A 14,628-nucleotide genomic window follows, 5' to 3' on the forward strand; every position below is an offset into this window, starting at 1 on the left:
CGGGGAGGGCTTCGACTATGGTGTAGGGTATGGGTTAGGGTTATGGTTAGGGTTAGTGTTAGGGTTAGGGCTCGGTTTAGGTTATTGGTTAGGATTAGGGTACGTGATAGGGTTAGGGTAGGGGTTAGGGCTAGGGTACGCGTTAGGGTTAGTGTAGTTATTAAACCTATCACATTCTCTAGATACCCCTTAGCACGTAAAGGAATATTATTTGGAGGTCCAGCCATGGAGAAGAGTTTAGACACTAGGATAAGATAAGGAACACACCCATTATAAAGAAATCACATTAGGATTCTCTTTTTAAGCTGTTCCTTAAAACACTAGTGCTTAGGAAATCTATTAGAGGCAGAAGCAGTGAAGGGTAGCCTAGGGTTAGGGGTAGGCTTAGGGTTAGGCTTGTGGTACGGGTTCGGGGAGGGCTTCGGGTACGGCGTAGGGTATGGGATAGGGTTAGAGTTAGGGTTAGTGTTAGGGTTAGGGCTCGGTATAGGGTACGTGTTAGGTTTAGGGTAGGGGTTAGGGTTAGGGTATGCGTTAGGGTTAGGGTAGTTATTAAACCTATCCCACTCTCTAAATACCCCTTAGCACGTAAAGGAATATTATTTGGGGGTCCAGCCATGGAGAAGAGTTTAGACACCAGGATAAGATAAGGAACACACCCATTATAAAGAAATCACATTAGGATTCTCTTTTTAAGCTGTTCTTTAAAACACTAGTGCTTAGGAAATCTATTGGAGGCAGAAGCTGTCAAGGGTAGCCTAGGGTTAGGGTTTGCCTTATGGTTAGGCTTAGGGTACGGCTGAGGGTACGGTTTTGGGGAGGGCTTCGGGTACGGCATAGGGTATGGGTTAGGGTTAGGGTTAGGTTTAGTGTTAGGGTTAGGGCTCGGTTTAGGGTATTGGTTAGGATTAGGGTACGTGTTAGGGTTACGGTAGGGGTTTGGGTTAGGGTACGCATTAGGGTTAGTGTAGTTATTAAACCTATCCCACTCTCTAGATACCCCTTAGCACGTAAAGGAATATTATTTGGAGGTCCAGCCATGGAGAAGAGTTTAGACACTAGGATAAGATAAGGAACACACCCATTATAAAGAAATCACATTAGGATTCTCTTTTTAAGCTGTTCCTTAAAACACTAGTGCTTAGAAAATCTGTTGGAGGCAGAATCAGTCAAGGGTAGCCTAGGGTTAGTGTTAGGCTTACGGTTTGGCTTAGGGTAATGCTTAGGGTACGGGTTCGGGGAGGGCTTCGGGTACGGCGTCGGGTATGGGTTAGGGTTAGGGTTAGGGTTAGTGTTAGGGTTAGGGCTCGGTTTAGGGTACGGGTTAGGTTTAGGGTACGTGTTAGGGTTAGGGTAGGGGTTAGAGTTAGGGTAGTTATTAAACCTATCCCACTCTCTAAATACTCCTTAGCACGTAAAGGAATATTATTTGGGGGTCCAGCCATGGAGAAGAGTTTAGACACTAGGATAAGATAAGGAACACACCCATTATAAAGAAATCACATTAGGATTCTCTTTTTAAGCTGTTCCTTAAAACACTAGTGCTTAGGAAATCTATTGGAGGCAGAAGCAGTCAAGGGTAGCCTAGGGTTAGGTTTAGGCTTAGGGTTAGGCTTAGGGTACGGCTTAGGGTACGGGTTTGGGGAGGGCTTCGGGTACAGCGTAGGGTATGTGTTAGGGTTAGGGTTAGGGTTAGTGTTAGGCTTAGGGCTCGGTTTAGGGTCTGGGTTAGGATTAGGGTACGTGTTAGGGTTTGGGTAGTGGTTAGGGTTAGTGTACGTGTTAGGGTTAGTGTACTGATTAAACCTATCCCACTCTCTAGATACCCCTTAGCACGTAAAGGAATATTATTTGGGGGTCCAGCCATGGAGAAAAGTTTAGACACTAGGATAAGATAAGGAACATACACATTACAAAGAAATCACATTAGGATTCTCTTTTTAAGCTGTTCCTTAAAACACTAGTGCTTAGGAAATCTATTGGAGGCAGAAGCAGTCAAGGGTAGCCTAGGGTTAGGGTTAGCCTTAGGGTTAGGCTTAGGGTACGGGTTCGGGGAGGGCTTCGAGTACGGCGTAGGGTATGGGTTAGGGTTAGGGTTAGGGTTAGTGTTAGGGTTAGGGCTCCGTTTAGGGTACGGTTTAGGATTAGGATACGTGTTAGGGTTAGGGTAGGGGTTAGGGTTGGGGTACGCATTAGGGTTAGGGTAGTTATTAAACCTATCCCACTCTCTAGATACCCCTTAGCACGTAAAGGAATATTATTTGGGGGTCCAGCCATGGAGAAGGGTTTAGACACTAGGATAAGATAAGGAACACACCCATTATAAAGAAATCACATTCGGATTCTCTTTTTAAGCTGTTCCTTAAAACACTAGTGCTTAAGAAATCTATTGGAGGCAGAAGCAGTGAAGGGTAGCCTAGGGTTAGGGTTAGGCTTAGGGTTAGGCTTAGGGTACGGCTTAGGGTACGGGTTCGGGGAGGGCTTCGGGTACGGCGTAGGGTATGGGTTAGGGTTAGTGTTAGTGTTAGGGTTAGGGCTCGGTTTAGGGTACGGGTTAGGATTAGGGTACATGTTAGGGTTAGGGTAGGGGTTAGGGTTAGTGTACGTGTTAGGGTTAGGGTAGTGATTAAACCTATCCCACTCTCTAGATACCCCTTAGCACGTAAAGGAACATTATTTGGAGGTCCAGCCATGGAGAAGAGTTTAGACCCTAGGATAAGATAAGGAACACACCCATTATAAAGAAATCACATTAGGATTCTCTTTTTAAGCTGTTCCTTAAAACACTAGTGCTTAGAAAATCCATTGGAGGCAGAAGCAGTCAAGGGTAGCCTAGGGTTAGGATTAGGCTTAGGGTTAGGCTTATGGTACGGCTTATGGTACGGGTTCAGAGAGGGCTTCGGGTACGGCGTAGGGTATGGGTTAGGGTTAGAGTTAGGGTTAGTGTTAGGGTTAGGGCTCGGTTTAGGGTACGGGTTAGGAATAGGGTACGTGTTAGGTTTAGGGTAGGGGTTAGGGTTACGGTACGCGTTATGGTTAGGGTAGTTATTAAACCTATCCCACTCTCTAGATACCCCTTAGCACGTAAAGGAATATTATTTGGGGGTCCAGCCATGGAGAAGGGTTTAGACACTAGGATAAGATAAGGAACACACCCATTATAAAGAAATCACATTAGGATTCTCTTTTTAAGCTGTTCCTTAAAACACTAGTGCTTAGAAAATCTATTGGAGGCAGAAGCAGTCAAGGGTAGCCTAGGGTTAGGGTTAGGCTTAGGGTTAGGGTTAGGGTACGGCTTAGGGTACGGGTTCGGGGAGGGCTTCGGTTACGGCGTAGGGTATGGGTTAGGGTTAGGGTTAGTGTTAGGGTTAGGGCTCGGTTTAGGGTACGGGTTAGGATTAGGGTACGTGTTAGGGTTAGGGTAGGGGTTAGGGTTAGTGTACGTGTTAGGGTTAAGGTAGTGATTAAACCTATCCCACTCTCTAGATACCCCTTAGCACGTAAAGGAACATTATTTGGAGGTCCAGCCATGGAGAAGAGTTTAGACACTAGGATAAGATAAGGAACACACCCATTATAAAGAAATCACATTAGGATTCTCTTTTTAAGCTGTTCCTTAAAACACTAGTGCTTAGAAAATCTATTGGAGGCAGAAGCAGTCAAGGGTAGCCTAGGGTTAGGGTTAGGCTTAGGGTTAGGCTTAGGGTTAGGCTTAGGGTACGGCTTAGGGTACGGGTTCGGGGAGGGCTTCGGGTACGGCGTAAGGTATGGGTTAGGGTTAGGGTTAGGGTTAGTGTTAGGGTTAGGGCTCGGTTTAGGTTCTGGGTTAGAATTAGGGTACGTGTTAGCGTTAGGGTAGTGGTTAGGGTTAGTGTACGTGTTAGGGTTAGTGTACTGATTAAACCTATCCCACTCTCTAGATACCCCTTAGCACGTAAAGTAATATTATTTGGGGGTCCAGCCATGGAGAAAAGTTTAGACACTAGGATAAAATAAGGAACATACCCAGTATAAAGAAATCACATTAGGATTCTCTTTTTAAGCTGTTCCTTAAAACACTAGTGCTTAGGAAATCTATTGGAGGCAGAAGCAGTCAAGGGTAGCCTAGGGTTAGGGTTAGGTTTAGGGTTAGGCTTAGGGTACGGCTTAGGGTACGGGTTCGGGGAGGGCTTCGGGTACGGCGTAAGGTATGGCTTAGGGTTAGGGTTACGGTTAGTGTTAGGGTTTGGGCTCGGTTTAGGGTACGGGTTAGGATAAGCGTACGTGTTAGGGTTAGGGTAGGGGTTAGGGTTAGGGTATGCGTTAGGGTTAGGGTAGTTATTAAACCTATCCCACTTTCTAAATACCCCTTAGCACGTAAAGGAATATTATTTGGGGGTCCAGCCATGGAGAAGAGTTTAGACACTAGGATAAGATAAGGAACACAACATTATAAAGAAATCACATTAGGATTCTCTTTTTAAGCTGTTCCTTAAAACACTAGGGCTTAGGAAATCTATTGGAGGCAGAAGCAGTCAAGGGTAGCCTAGGGTTAGGGTTAGGCTTAGGGTTAGGCTTAAGGTATGGCTTAGGTTACGGGTTCGGGGAGGGCTTCGGGTACAGCGTAGGGTATGGGTTAGGGTTAGGGTTAGTGTTAGTGTTAGAGTTAGGGCTCGGTTTAGGGTTTGGGTTAGGATTAGGGTACGTGTTAGGGTTAGGGTAGTGGTTAGGGTTAGTGTACGTGTTAGGGTTAGTGTACTGATTAAACCTATCCCACTCTCTAGATACCCCTTAGCACGTAAAGGAATATTATTTGGGGGTCCAGCCATGGAGAAAAGTTTAGACAATAGGATAAGTTAAGGAACATACCCATTACAAAGAAATCACATTAGGATTCTCTTTTTAAGCTGTTCCTTAAAACACTAGTGCTTAGGAAATCTATTGGAGGCAGAAGCAGTCCAGGGTAGCCTAGGGTTAGGGTTAGCCTTAGGGTTATGCTTAGGGTACGGGTTCGGTGTGGGCTTCGGGTACGGCGTAGGGTATGGGTTAGGGTTAGGGTTAGGGTTAGTGTTAGGGTTAGGGCTAGGTTTAGGGTACGGGGTAGGATTAGGGTACGTGTTAGGATTAGGGTAGGGGTTAGGGTTAGTGTACGTGTTAGGGTTAGTGTACTGATTAAACCTATCCCACTCTCTAAATACCCCTTAGCACGTAAAAGAATATTATTTGGGGGTCCAGCCATGGAGAAGAGTTTAGACACTAGGATAAGATAAGGAACACACCCATTATAAAGAAATCACATTAGGATTCTCTTTTTAAGCTGTTCTTTAAAACACTAGTGCTTAGGAAATCTATTGGAGGCAGAAGCAGTCAAGGGTAGCCTAGGGTTAGGGTTAGCCTTAGGGTTAGGCTTAGGGTACGGGTTTGGGGAGGGCTTCGATTACGGCGTAGGGTATGGGTTAGGGTAAGGGTTAGGGTTAGTGTTAGGGTTAGGGCTCCGTTTAGGGTACGGGTTAGGATTAGGATACGTGTTAGGGTTAGGGTAGGGGTTAGGGTTGGGGTACGCATTAGGGTTAGGGTAGTTATTAAACCTATCCCACTCTCTAGATACCCCTTAGCACGTAAAGGAATATTATTTGGGGGTCCAGCCATGGAGAAGAGTTTAGACACTAGGATAAGATAAGGAACACACCCATTATAAAGAAATCACATTAGGATTCTCTTTTTAAGTTGTTCCTTAAAACACTAGTGCTTAGGAAATCTATTGGAGGCAGAAGCAGTCAAGGGTAGGCTAGGGTTAGGGTTAGGCTTAGGGTACGGCTTAGGGTATGGGTTAGGGTTAGGGTTAGTGTTAGGGTTAGGGCTCGGTTTAGGGTACGGGTTAGGATTAGGGTACGTGTTAGGGTTAGGGTAGGGGTTAGAGTTAGTGTACGTGTTAGGGTTAGGGTAGTGATTAAACCTATCCCACTCTCTAGATACCCCTTAGCACGTAAAGGAACATTATTTGGAGGTCCAGCCATGGAGAAGAGTTTAGACACTAGGATAAGATAAGGAACACACCCATTATAAAGATATCACATTAGGATTCTCTTTTTAAGCTGTTCCTTAAAACACTAGTGCTTAGAAAATCTATTGGAGGCAGAAGCAGTCAAGGGTAGCCTAGGGTTAGGGTTAGGCTTAGGGTTAGGCTTAGGGTACGGCTTAGTGTACAGGTTCGGGGAGGGCTTCGGGTACGGCGTAAGGTATGGCTTAGGGTTAGGGTTAGGGTTAGTGTTAGGGTTAGGGCTCGATTTATAGTACGGGTTAGGATAAGGGTACGTGTTAGGGTTAGGGTAGGGGTTAGGGTTAGTGTATGCGTTAGGGTTAGGGTAGTTATTAAACCTATCCCACTCTCTAAATACCCCTTAGCACGTAAAGGAATATTATTTGGGGGTCCAGCCATGGAGAAGAGTTTAGACACTAGGATAAGATAAGGAACACACCCATTATAAAGAAATCACATTAGGATTCTATTTTTAAGCTGTTCCTTAAAACACTAGTGCTTAGGAAATCTATTGGAGGCAGAAGCAGTCAAGGGTAGCCTAGGGTTAGGGATAGGCTTAGGGTTAGGCTTAGGGTACGGCTTAGGTTACGGGTTCGGGGAGGGCTTCGGGTACAGCGTAGGGTATGGGTTAGGGTTAGGGTTAGCGTTAGTGTTAGGGTTAGGGCTCTGTTTAGGGTCTGGGTTAGAATTAGGGTACGTGTTAGGGTTAGGGTAGTGGTTAGGGTTAGTGTACGTGTTAGGGTTAGTGTACTGATTAAACCTATCCCACTCTCTAGATACCCCTTAGCACGTAAAGTAATATTATTCGGCGGTCCAGCCATGGAGAAAAGTTTAGACACTAGGATAAGATAAGGAACATACCCAGTATAAAGAAATCACATTAGGATTCCCTTTTTAAGCTGTTCCTTAAAACACTAGTGTTTAGGAAATCTATTGGAGGCAGAAGCAGTCAAGGGTAGCCTAGGGTTAGGGTTAGGCTTAGGGTTAGGGTTAGGGTACGGCTTAGGGTACGGGTTCTGGGAGGGGTTCGGGTACGGCGTAGGGTATGGGTTAAGGTTAGTGTTAGGGTTAGTGTTAGGGTTAGGGCTCGGTTTAGGGTATTGTTTAGGATTAGGGTACGTGTTAGGGTTACGGTAGGGGTTAGGGTTAGGGTACGCGTTAGGGTTAGTGTAGTTATTAAACCTATCCCACTCTCTAGATACCCCTTAGCACGTAAAGGAATATTATTTGGAGGTCCAGCCATGGAGAAGAATTTAGACACTAGGATAAGATAAGGAACACACCCATTATAAAGAAATCACATTAGGATTCTCTTTTTAAGCTGTTCCTTAAAACACTAGTGCTTAGAAAATCTATTGGAGGCAGAAGCAGTCAAGGGTAGCCTAGGGTTAGGGTTAGGCTTAGGGTTAGGCTTAGGGTACGGCTTAGGGTTCGGGTTCGGGGAGGGCTTCGGGTACGGCGTAGGGTATGGGTTAGGGTTAGGGTTAGTGTTAGGGTTAGGGCTCGGTTTAAGGTACGGGTTAGGATTAGGGTACGTGTTAGGGTTAGGGTAGGGGTTAGGGTTAGGGTACGCGTTATGGTTAGGGTAGTTATTAAACCTATCCCACTCTCTAGATACCCCTTAGCACGTAAAGGAATATTATTTGGGGGTCCAGCCATGGAGAAGAGTTTAGACACTAGGATAAGATAAGGAACACACCCATTATAAAGAAATCACATTAGGATTCTCTTTTTAAGCTGTTCCTTAAAACACTAGTGCTTAGGAAATGTATTGGAGGCAGAAGCAGTCAAGGGTAGCCTAGGGTTAGGATTAGGCTTAGGGTTAGGCTTATGGTACGGCTTATGGTACGGGTTCAGAGAGGGCTTCGGGTACGGCGTAGGGTATGGGTTAGGGTTAGAGTTAGGGTTAGTGTTAGGGTTAGGGCTCGGTTTAGGGTACGGGTTAGGAATAGGGTACGTGTTAGGTTTAGGGTAGGGGTTAGGGTTAGGGTACGCGTTATGGTTAGGGTAGTTATTAAACCTATCCCACTCTCTAGATACCCCTTAGCACGTAAAGGAATATTATTTGGGGGTCCAGCCATGGAGAAGGGTTTAGACACTAGGATAAGATAAGGAACACACCCATTATAAAGAAATCACATTAGGATTCTCTTTTTAAGCTGTTCCTTAAAACACTAGTGCTTAGAAAATCTATTGGAGGCAGAAGCAGTCAAGGGTAGCTTAGGGTTAGGGTTAGGCTTAGGGTTAGGGTTAGGGTACGGCTTAGGGTACGGGTTCGGGGAGGGCTTCGGGTACGGCGTAAGGTATGGCTTAGGGTTAGGGTTACGGTTAGTGTTAGGGTTTGGGCTCGGTTTAGGTTACGGGTTAGGATAAGGGTACGTGTTAGGGTTAGGGTAGGGGTTAGGGTTAGGGTATGCGTTAGGGTTAGGGTAGTTATTAAACCTATCCCACTCTCTAAATACCCCTTAGCACGTAAAGGAATATTATTTGGGGGTCCAGCCATGGAGAAGAGTTTAGACACTAGGATAAGATAAGGAACACAACATTATAAAGAAATCACATTAGGATTCTCTTTTTAAGCTGTTCCTTAAAACACTAGGGCTTAGGAAATCTATTGGAGGCAGAAGCAGTCAAGGGTAGCCTAGGGTTAGGGTTAGGCTTAGGGTTAGGCTTAGGGTACGGCTTAGGTTACGGATTCGGGGAGGGCTTCGGGTACCGCGTAGGGTATGGGTTAGGGTTAGGGTTAGTGTTAGTGTTAGGGTTAGGGCTCGGTTTAGGGTTTGGGTTAGGATTAGGGTACGTGTTAGGGTTAGGGTAGTGGTTAGGGTTAGTGTACGTGTTAGGGTTAGTGTACTGATTAAACCTATCCCACTCTCTAGATACCCCTTAGCACGTAAAGGAATATTATTTGGGGGTCCAGCCATGGAGAAAAGTTTAGACACTAGGATAAGATAAGGAACATACCCATTACAAAGAAATCACATTAGGATTCTCTTTTTAAGCTGTTCCTTAAAACACTAGTGCTTAGGAAATCTATTGGAGGCAGAAGCAGTCCAGGGTAGCCTAGGGTTAGGGTTAGCCTTAGGGTTAGGCTTAGGGTACGGGTTCGGTGTGGGCTTCGGGTACGGCGTAGGGTATGGGTTAGGGTTAGGGTTAGGGTTAGTGTTAGGGTTAGGGCTAGGTTTAGGGTAGGGGTTAGGATTAGGGTACGTGTTAGGGTTAGGGTGGGGGTTAGGGTTAGTGTACGTGTTAGGGTTAGGGTAGTGATTAAACCTATCCCACTCTCTAAATACCCCTTAGCACGTAAAAGAATATTATTTGGGGGTCCAGCCATGGAGAAGAGTTTAGACACTAGGATAAGATAAGGAACACACCCATTATAAAGAAATCACATTAGGATTCTCTTTTTAAGCTGTTCCTTAAAACACTAGTGCTTAGGAAATCTATTGGAGGCAGAAGCAGTCAAGGGTAGCCTAGGGTTAGGGTTAGGCTTAGGGTTAGGCTTAGGGTACGGCTTAGGTTACGGGTTCGGGGAGGGCTTCGGGTACAGCGTAGGGTATGGGTTAGGGTTAGGGTTAGTGTTAGTGTTAGGGTTAGGGCTCGGTTTAGGGTCTGGGTTAGGATTAGGGTACGTGTTAGGGTTAGGGTAGTGGTTAGGGTTAGTGTACGTGTTAGGGTTAGTGTACTGATTAAACCTATCCCACTCTCTAGATACCCCTTAGCACGTAAAGGAATATTATTTGGGGGTCCAGCAATGGAGAAATGTTTAGACACTAGGATAAGATAAGGAACATACCCCGTATAAAGAAATCACATTAGGATTCTCTTTTTAAGCTGTTCCTTAAAACACTAGTGCTTAGGAAATCTATTGGAGGCAGAAGCAGTCAAGGGTAGCCTAGGGTTAGGGTTAGCCTTAGGGTTAGGCTTAGGGTACGGGTTTGGGGAGGGCTTCGAGTACGGCGTAGGGTATGGGTTAGGGTTAGGGTTAGGGTTAGTGTTAGGGTTAGGGCTCCGTTTAGGGTACGGGTTAGGATTAGAATACGTGTTAGGGTTAGGGTAGGGGTTAGGGTTGGGGTACGCATTAGGGTTAGGGTAGTTATTAAACCTATCCCACTCTCTAGATACCCCTTAGCACGTAAAGGAATATTATTTGGGGGTCCAGCCATGGAGAAGAGTTTAGACACTAGGATAAGATAAGGAACACACCCATTATAAAGAAATCACATTAGGATTCTCTTTTTAAGTTGTTCCTTAAAACACTAGTGCTTAGGAAATCTATTGGAGGCAGAAGCAGTCAAGGGTAGGCTAGGGATAGGGTTAGGCTTAGGGTACGGCTTAGGGTATGGGTTAGGGTTAGGGTTAGTGTTAGGGTTAGGGCTCGGTTTAGGGTACGGGTTAGGATTAGGGTACGTGTTAGGGTTAGGGTAGGGGTTAGAGTTAGTGTACGTGTTAGGGTTAGGGTAGTGATTAAACCTATCCCACTCTCTAGATACCCCTTAGCACGTAAAGGAACATTATTTGGAGGTCCAGCCATGGAGAAGAGTTTAGACACTAGGATAAGATAAGGAACACACCCATTATAAAGAAATCACATTAGGATTCTCTTTTTAAGCTGTTCCTTAAAACACTAGTGCTTAGAAAATCTATTGGAGGCAGAAGCAGTCAAGGGTAGCCTAGGGTTAGGGTTAGGCTTAGGGTTAGGCTTAGGGTACGGCTTAGTGTACGGGTTCGGGGAGGGCTTCGGGTACGGCGTAAGGTATGGCTTAGGGTTAGGGTTAGGGTTAGTGTTAGGGTTAGGGCTCGATTTATAGTACGGGTTAGGATTAGGGTACGTGTTAGGGTTAGGGTAGGGGTTAGGGTTAGTGTATGCGTTAGGGTTAGGGTAGTTATTAAACCTATCCCACTCTCTAAATACCCCTTAGCACGTAAAGGAATATTATTTGGGGGTCCAGCCATGGAGAAGAGTTTAGAAACTAGGATAAGATAAGGAACACACCCATTATAAAGAAATCACATTAGGATTCTATTTTTAAGCTGTTCCTTAAAACACTAGTGCTTAGGAAATCTATTGGAGGCAGAAGCAGTCAAGGGTAGCCTAGGGTTAGGGATAGGCTTAGGGTTAGGCTTAGGGTACGGCTTAGGTTACGGGTTCGGGGAGGGCTTCGGGTACAGCGTAGGGTATGGGTTAGGGTTAGGGTTAGGGTTAGTGTTAGGGTTAGGGCTCGGTTTAGGGTCTGGGTTAGAATTAGGGTACGTGTTAGGGTTAGGGTAGTGGTTAGGGTTAGTGTACGTGTTAGGGTTAGTGTACTGATTAAACCTATCCCACTCTCTAGATACCCCTTAGCACGTAAAGTAATATTATTCGGGGGTCCAGCCATGGAGAAAAGTTTAGACACTAGGATAAGATAAGGAACATACCCAGTATAAAGAAATCACATTAGGATACCCTTTTTAAGCTGTTCCTTAAAACACTAGTGTTTAGGAAATCTATTGGAGGCAGAAGCAGTCAAGGGTAGCCTAGGGTTAGGGTTAGGCTTAGGGTTAGGGTTAGGGTACGGCTTAGGGTACGGTTCTGGGAGGGGTTCGGGTACGGCGTAGGGTATGGGTTAAGGTTAGTGTTAGGGTTAGTGTTAGGGTTAGGGCTCGGTTTAGGGTATTGTTTAGGATTAGGGTACGTGTTAGGGTTACGGTAGGGGTTAGGGTTAGGGTACGCGTTAGGGTTAGTGTAGTTATTAAACCTATCCCACTCTCTAGATACCCCTTAGCACGTAAAGGAATATTATTTGGAGGTCCAGCCATGGAGAAGAGTTTAGACACTAGGATAAGATAAGGAACACACCCATTATAAAGAAATCACATTAGGATTCTCTTTTTAAGCTGTTCCTTAAAACACTAGTGCTTAGAAAATCTATTGGAGGCAGAAGCAGTCAAGGGTAGCCTAGGGTTAGGGTTAGGCTTAGGGTTAGGCTTAGGGTACGGCTTAGGGTTCGGGTTCGGGGAGGGCTTCGGGTACGGCGTAGGGTATGGGTTAGGGTTAGGGTTAGTGTTAGGGTTAGGGCTCGGTTTAGGGTACGGGTTAGGATTAGGGTACGTGTTAGGGTTCGGGTAGGGGTTAGGGTTAGGGTAGTTATTAAACCTATCCAACTCTCTAGATACCCCTTAGCACGTAAAGGAATATTATTTGGGGGTCCAGCCATGGAGAAGAGTTTAGACACTAGGATAAGATAAGGAACACACCCATTATAAAGAAATCACATTAGGATTCTCTTTTTAAGCTGTTCCTTAAAACACTAGTGCTTAGGAAATCTATTGGAGGCAGAAGCAGTCAAGGGTAGCCTAGGATTAGGGTTAGGCTTAGGGTTAGGCTTAGGGCACGGCTTAGGGTACGGGTTCGGTGAGGGCTTCGGGTACGGTGTAGGGTATGGGTTAGGGTTAGGGTTAGGCTTAGTTTTAGGGTTAGGGCTCGGTTTAGGGTACGGGTTAGGATTAGGGTACGTTTTAGGGTTAGGGTAGGGGTTAGGTTTAGGGTACGCCTTAGGGTTAGGGTAATTATTAAACCTATCCCACCTCTAGATACCCCTTGGCACGTAAAGGAGTATTATTTGGGGGTCCAGCCATGGAGAAGAGTTTAGACACTAAGATAATATAAGGAACACACACATTATAAAGAAATCACATTAGGATTCTCTTTTTAAGCTGTTCCTTAAAACACTAGTGCTAAGGAAATCTATTGGAGGCAGAAGCAGTCAAGGGTAGCGTAGGCTTATGGTTAGTCTTAGTGTTAGGCTTAGGGTACGGGTTCGGGGAGGGGTTCGTGTACGGTGGAGGGTATGGGTTAGGGGTAGGGTTTGGGTTAGTGTTAGGGTTAGGGCTCCGTTTAGGGTACGGGATAGGATTAGGGTACGTGTTAGGGTTAGGGTAGGGGTTAGGGTTAGGGTACGCGTTAGGGTTAGGGTCGTTATTAAACCTATCACACTCTCTAGATACCCCTTAGCACGTAAAGGAATATTATTTGGGGGTCCAGCCATGGAGAAGAGTTTAGACACTAGGATAAGATAAGGAACACACCTATTATAAAGAAATCACATTAGGATTCTCTTTTTAAGCTGTTCCTTAAAACACTAGTGCTTAGGAAATCTATTGGAGGCAGAAGCAGTCAAGGGTAGCCTAGGGTTAGGGTTAGGCTTAGGGTTAGGCTTAGGGTACGGCTTAGGGTACGGGTTCGGGGAGGGCTTTGGGTACGGCGTAGGGTATGGGTTAGGGTTAGGGTTAGGGTTAGTGTTAGGTTTAGGGCTAGGTTTAGGGTACGGGTTAGGATTAGGGTACGTGTTAGGGTTAGGGTAGGGGTTAGGGTTAGGGTATGCGTTCGGGTTAGGGTAGTTATTAAACCTATCCCACTCTCTAAATACCCCTTAGCACGTAAAGGAATATTATTTGGGGGTCCAGCCATGGAGAAGAGTTTAGACACTAGGATAAGATAAGGAACACAACATTATAAAGAAATCACATTAGGATTCTCTTTTTAAGCTGTTCCTTAAAACACTAGTGCTTAGGAAATCTATTGGAGGCAGAAGCAGTCAAGGGTAGCCTAGGGTTAGGGTTAGGCTTAGGGTTAGGCTTAGGGTACGGCTTAGGTTACGGGTTCGGGGAGGGCTTCGGGTACAGCGTAGGGTATGGGTTAGGGTTAGGGTTAGTGTTAGTGTTAGGGTTAGGGCTCGGTTTAGGGTTTGGGTTAGGATTAGGGTTCGTGTTAGGGTTAGGGTAGTGGTTAGGGTTAGTGTACGTATTAGGGTTAGTGTACTGGTTAAACCTATCCCACTCTCTAGATACCCCTTAGCACGTAAAGGAATATTATTTGGGGGTCCAGCCATGGAGAAAAGTTTAGACACTAGGATAAGATAAGGAACATACCCATTACAAAGAAATCACATTAGGATTCTCTTTTTAAGCTGTTACTTAAAACACTAGTGCTTAGGAAATCTATTGGAGGCAGAAGCAGTCAAGGGTAGCCTAGGGTTAGGGTTAGGCTTAGGGTTAGGCTTAGGGTACGGTTTAGGGTACGGGTTCGGGGAGGGCTTCGGGTACGGCGTAGGGTATGGGTTAGGGTTAGGGTTAGTGTTAGGGTTAGGGCTCGGTTTAGGGTTCGGGTTAGGATTAGGGTACGTGTTAGGGTTAGGGTAGGGGTTAGGGTTAGGGTACGCGTTATGCTTAGGGTAGTTATTAAACCTATCCCACTCTCTAGATACCCCTTAGCACGTAAAGGAATATTATTTGGGGGTCCAGCCATGGAGAAGAGTTTAGACACTAGGATAAGATAAGGAACACACCCATTATAAAGAAATCACATTAGGATTCTCTTTTTAAGCTGTTCCTTAAAACACTAGTGCTTAGGAAATGTATTGGAGGTAGAAGCAGTCAAGGGTAGCCTAGGGTTAGGATTAGGCTTAGGGTTAGGCTTATGGTACGGCTTATGGTACGGGTTCAGAGAGGGTTTCGGGTACGGCGTAGGGTATGGGTTAGGGTTAGAGTTAGGGTTAGTGTTAGGGTTAGGGCTCGGTTTAGGGTACGGGTTAGGATTAGGGTACGTGTTAGGTTTAGGGTAGGGGTTA

This window comes from Balaenoptera physalus (genome assembly GCF_965194825.1).
Source record: "Balaenoptera physalus genome assembly, chromosome: 11".
NCBI lineage: Eukaryota > Metazoa > Chordata > Mammalia > Artiodactyla > Balaenopteridae > Balaenoptera > Balaenoptera physalus.